This window comes from Scyliorhinus canicula, chromosome 15, assembly GCF_902713615.1.
Source record: "Scyliorhinus canicula chromosome 15, sScyCan1.1, whole genome shotgun sequence".
Classification (NCBI taxonomy): domain Eukaryota; kingdom Metazoa; phylum Chordata; class Chondrichthyes; order Carcharhiniformes; family Scyliorhinidae; genus Scyliorhinus; species Scyliorhinus canicula.
The window spans coordinates 29922360-29928359 of record NC_052160.1 but is presented as its reverse complement, the minus strand read 5'-3'; positions in this window follow the sequence as shown (position 1 = coordinate 29928359).

The window sequence follows — 6000 nt, the reverse complement described above, 5'->3', positions numbered from 1 at the left end:
GGCAGCGTCAGATGGTGCAGGAGCAGCTGGGGCTCAAACCAGCTGCCCCTCTGTCCCAAGGTGAACCCAGGGCCTTATGGGCACTGGGCGGCAGGAAAAGGCGCTGAGTGCCAACCCAAACACAACCCATGGAGTAGCGAAGCTGCCAGCCAGCTCCCCGAGCTCTCCCCCTGTGATGAGGCCACATCTCACAGCCAGCACACGGGACAGGACAACACGGCTGCACATGTGCCATAGACAGGTGAGCCGGGGCCCACTGGCCTCAGAGCACCCAGAGGACACCCACCAGGGGCATTGAAGGCAACGGGACGAGGTAAGCAGCTGGCTGTCTCTATCTCTGAGGTGCATCCTGGGGACACACCTAGACATAGTGATAGAGCTAGGAGGGTAAAGCACATCGAGGATCTCCGAGGGCATCAGGGCAGGGTAAAGGGGGCTAGGTATGGGGTGGGGGAGGGGCAGCACCATCGGGAGAATGGGAAATTGTCAAACACAATAAACACCTTTGTGCACAACCAGTATGAAGCCTCTGTCACCTTCTTCCACAATGCGGGCTGGCCTCCGAACCCTTGGCCAATCTCTCCAGGCATACCCCCTCCCCGTGGCACCCACCTGTCCTCCGGCTGCGGACATAGCCCCGGACCTGTGTCACATCCCCTGGGTGTCCGGATGTTGGCTGCTGCTTGTGTGGTGTTGCCTCTTGCCATGTTCAAGCACTGTGTCCAGGCATCTAGGTGTGATTGAGATGCTAGGCAATGACTCCCACATGCTACATGGCCCATCCGCCTACGGGAATCAACTTGGACTATGTCAAGTGCTCACTTAACCACAATTGCCAATTCTCTATTGGCGCTAGCCTTTAGCCGCACTGCCAGAGGCCTCGCAGTTGTTGGGGTTATGGGTGGTTGGTGGGGCAGATGGGCAGGGACAACGGTTGTCCCCAGAACAGATAAACATGAGCTAGGGGTCGGCATGGTTGAACCGCAAGCAGTTGCCCACCGGCAACTTCCCACCCCCAGCATACCCCCCACCAACCCTCTCATGGCAGCCTACCTATGCGGAGGGTCCCCACCCCCAGCAGGGGGTCCCCCACCCCCCCCCCCCCCCCCCCCCCCCACCAAGCACTGGGGTGGCAAGCACAGCACTCCCTGGGCTCTTTCCCTGTGAGCAAAAATTACTACTTATCTCCTTGGCTCCCCACAGAAGCCCTGCCGCCAGGTTCAGGTTCACGTTTTTCAAAACGAGTACTAATCGGCGCTAGCCTGACTCCGGACAAGCGTTGCCCCCGGAACGGATAAACATGATCCAGGGGTCGGCATGGTGGAGCCACAAGCATTTGCCCACTGGTTGTTCCCTCCCCCCACCCCCAGCGTGCCCCCCCCCCCCATGGCAGCCCACCCCTGCGGTGGATCCCCCACCCCCAGCCGAGGGTTCCTCACCAAGCACTGGAATGGCAAGCCCAGCACTCCCAAGCTCTTTGCCTGTGAGTAAAGATGGCTACTCACCATGGCTACAACCCTTGTCACTTGACCACTTGCTAGTGAGGCCACTGAATGACGTGAGGCCATTGGATATGGGGTGACTCTTGTTAATTGGAAATAGGGCTTAAAGTGGTGATAATTGGTTTCGCGCCAGGCTATGGCAAGATCCCAATTTTGCCTAGAGGAACTGGCCGTTGCATCACAGACTCTTTGGCCGTTGCATCACAGACTCTTTGGAGCCTGGCGCGGTTCTTGTTTTTGGCCTCTCCTATTCAGCGGCCTCATTTTGCTTGAGCAAGAGCATAACGAGGCCAGAGAATCACGCCCTATGACTGAGTTAGTTCATGGGGCAGCAGTCAATGTTTAGCCATGTATTTGCGAGAAACCAGAATAACCATATGAGGCAATGTAATAGAGGCAATGTTGCTAGGCTGAGGTGAATTAGGGTCACAGGAGGCTGGTGTGGAACTTAAACACTAGCATAGACTAGTTTGGACAATGACCTGTTACTATACTGTACATTTTCTGTGTGTAAACTGTGGCGAGCACAAGGTGCTTGTTATGTGTGGTCAATATTCTCAGATTGGAAATCACTGACTTTGCACCTGCGCTCTCGTTCTCACAGGGTCGGAGGCCGCATTGATTCTCGATAGGACATCCTCCCGGATGTTTTGCAGCTCTCCTGGAATGTTGAATAGGGGGATTCATCTCCCCAATTATTAAAGTTGCATCTTTGGAGTGTCACATTTGTTGTGCCTCTGTGAAATGCCTTGGGACATTTTGCGATTCTAGAACATTTATATAAGTGCAAGTTGTTGATATTATTTGACACTATTGACCCACAGATTGGCCAGAAAATTATTCTATATGACAGTTTTCCCTGGAAAAAACACATTTTCCTGGTGTTTGCAGCAATGCCTGATAGTCCCTGATAGTGTGTTCACTTGACTCAAGAGTTTCCCATTAATGACTGCTCTGCTCGCTGAGAAAAAGGGAACACCAGGGCCCTTGAGGTCAAGTCAATCTATAGGCACAGAGCATCAGTTGCATGTCTTAAAACTGTGCCATGAAATAATGCAAAACAGCTGGTCCAAATCATGTACTGACCTAGATCATTTTATTAGAACAAGTTGTTCACCATTTCGAAACCGAGTCTTGTGGATCTCAAGTAAAGTATTTATGCTCACCCTGATCCCCCAACCCACACTCCAATGTTTTGATGTGACTGCCTGACTCTGTGAGCATATAAAGTTCCAGCTGAACAAACATCAGATTAGTAACTCTGGAGCAGCTCTTTCACTACAACTGGTTAGCAATTTTCAACATAAAAACTGAAAAAAATAAAATTCTAAATACAGGGAGGATTTGTGGGCACTGGTTATTGTCACTGTGAATCTGTAAGCCCAGGGTAGTAAAATGCACCTCTGCATAACTTAAAAAACTGAACCAAGCAACTATGGACCCAATTTGGACTAATATCAATAACAGATAAAATGGGCATATTGCAGGAGAAACTGAAAAGTAAATAACTTAGTAAGAAACAGCCTGTGTGGATTTAGAAGAGTGAGATTCTACCTGACAAACCTTTTTAATTGCTTTGAGGATATTGTAAGTAAAATTGATGGTGATACCTTGATAATATAGTTTATTTAGGCTTCCAGAAAACATGAAACAAAGTTCCACATGAACATAGAACAGTACAGCACAGAACACATGAAAGACTTATAATTACAGTGAAGGCCACTGAAATTCAGTGTAAACCAAGACTGGATAAAATAGGTGGCATAGTATCGTTGTCTCATCGTTTTGGCAGTGTTCCGCAGCTGGTCTGCTGCATCCTGAGCGCAAGTTGAGAATATGGACTCTATCTTGGTTTCCAGGTTTTGACATCTGCTGTAGAGTTGGTGTACGAGGTGGTTGAGGAGTGTGAGAGAGGTGCGACGGCAGAGTCTCTCAGCGTAGTCTGTGTTGTAGGTCGACTTGAGTGGGTTTGTGATACAGATCATAAAGTGGATAAAATAGGCATTGGGAGATATTAGAATTCCACTGGAACCATTGCTAATGTTTCTAAATTTGTATAAACTCAATATTAAAACAAACTCAAATGTATTGATGAAACAAAAATAGGGAGAGCATAAGAAAAAGAGCATGAATTATCCTGACATGGTTCTGACGTTTAACTACTTTAGATGGAGTTTTGTTTAACTGACCGTTGTAGTATGCTAGTCTTGAGGTTATCAGTGCTGCTGATAATTTCATATATATATATATTACTTGAAAACATTGACTCATTTTAATCTAAAATTGTGCAGTGAAGGTTAACAAGGGCTGCCCCACCCACTCACATAACTGGTTGGCAGTTAAGTGGCAGTCACCTTAACCTACTTTGATCTAAAAGCAGGTGGGGGGGGGAGTCAACTCAGGACAACTTGGAACTCACTCCCAATGAGTTCTCCCAGTGAGCCAGAGAAAACACAGCAAAGAGTGAGTTTGGGAATTTGAAGCTAGGTGGGAATTCGAAGCCGGGGGGGGGGGGGGGGGGGGGGTGCTTTTTATCCCTGGGGGGGGGGGGGTGCTTTTTATCCCTGGTAAGTAGTTTTTCTTTTTTTTCTTTTTCTTTTCATTGGTATATTTATTTATTTTTTTCTTCGTTTCTTTTGGAATTATAGTTGTATAAGTTAACTGAAGGTTTAAGACATGGCAGGAGATCCCTGACCCGTGTCATGCTCCTCGTGTGCGATGTGGGAGCTCAGGGACACGTCCATTGTCCCTGGCTCTTTCACGTGCAAGAAGTGTGTCCAGTTGCAGCTCCTGTTAGATCGCTTGACGGCTCTGGAGCTGCGGATGGACTCATTTTGAAGCTAGGTGGGAATTCGAAGCCGGGGGGGGGGGGGTGCTTTTTATCCCTGGGGGGGGGGGGGGGGTGCTTTTTATCCCTGGTAAGTAGTTTTTCTTTTTTTTCTTTTTCTTTTCATTGGTATATTTATTTATTTTTTTCTTCGTTTTTTTTGGAATTATAGTTGTATAAGTTAACTGAAGGTTTAAGACATGGCAGGAGATCCCTGACCCGTGTCATGCTCCTCGTGTGCGATGTGGGAGCTCAGGGACACGTCCATTGTCCCTGGCTCTTTCACGTGCAAGAAGTGTGTCCAGTTGCAGCTCCTGTTAGATCGCTTGACGGCTCTGGAGCTGCGGATGGACTCATTTTGGAGCATCTGTGATGCTGAGGATGTCGTGGGTAGCAGGTTTAGCGAGTTGGTCACACCGCAGGTGAAAGTTACTGAGGGAGATAGAAAATGGGTGACCAAAAGACAGAGCAAGAGTAGGAAGGCAGTGCAGGTGTCCCCTGCGGTCATCTCCCTGCACAACAGATATACCGCTTTGGCTACTGTTGAGGGAGATGGCTCACCAGGGGAAGGCAGCAGCAGCCAAGTTCATGGCACCGTGGCTGGCTCTGCTGCGCAGCAGGGCAGGAAGAAGAATGGCAGGGCTATAGTGAAAGGGGACTCAATCGTAAGGGGAATAGACAGGCGGTTCTGCGGACGCAATCGAGACTCCAGGATGGTATGTTGCCTCCCTGGTGCAAGGGTCAAGGATGTCTCGGAGCGGCTGCAGGACATTCTGGGGCGGGGGATGAACAGCCAGCTGTCGTGGTGCACATCGGCACCAACGATATAGGTAAAAAACGGGACGAGGTCCTACAAGCTGAATTCAGGAGTTAGGAGTTAAACTAAAAAGTAGGACCTCAAAGGCAGTAATCTCAGGATTGCTACCAGTGCCACAAGCTAGAAGCTAGTCAAAGTAGGAATGTCAGGATATATAGGATGAATACGTGGCTTGAGAGAAGGTGCAAGAGGGAGGGATTCAAATTCCTGGGGCATTGGAACTGGTTCTGGGGGATGTGGGACCACTAAAAACCAGACAGTCTGCACCTGGGCAGGACTGGAACCGATGTCTTGGGGGGGGGGGGGTTGCGAGAGCTGTTGGGGAGGGCAGCAGAGCGGAGCTACTGATTGGCTGTTCCGGGGAGATTTGCATACGTACAGTGCGGTCAGCCTAATTTGAAGGGGTACCTGCGAAAGAGACCCGAGGAGTTCGAGTGCAAGCAAGCATCCAGCAGAGGGCAGCAGAGCGGAGCTACTGATTGGCTGTTCCAGGGAGATTTGCATATGTGCAGTGCGGTCAGCCTAATTTGAAGGTGGTTTGTGAAGGGGCTGTTGTCTTCGTGTGTTGGTGAGTATTGTGATTGGTAAGTAAAATCTTTATTCCTTTCACTTATTAATTATTTGATACTATATTTGTAATCAGTTAAGGTAAAGGGTAAAAATGGCAGGAGATCCCAGACCCGTGTTATGCTCCTTGTGCGCAATGTGGGAGTTCAGGGACGCAGCCGATGCCCCTGACTTCTTCATGTGCGGGAAGTGTGTCCAGCTGCAGCTCCTGTTAGACCACATGACGGCTCTGGAGCTGCGGATGGACTCACTTTGGAGCATCCACGATGCTGAGGAGGTCGTGGATA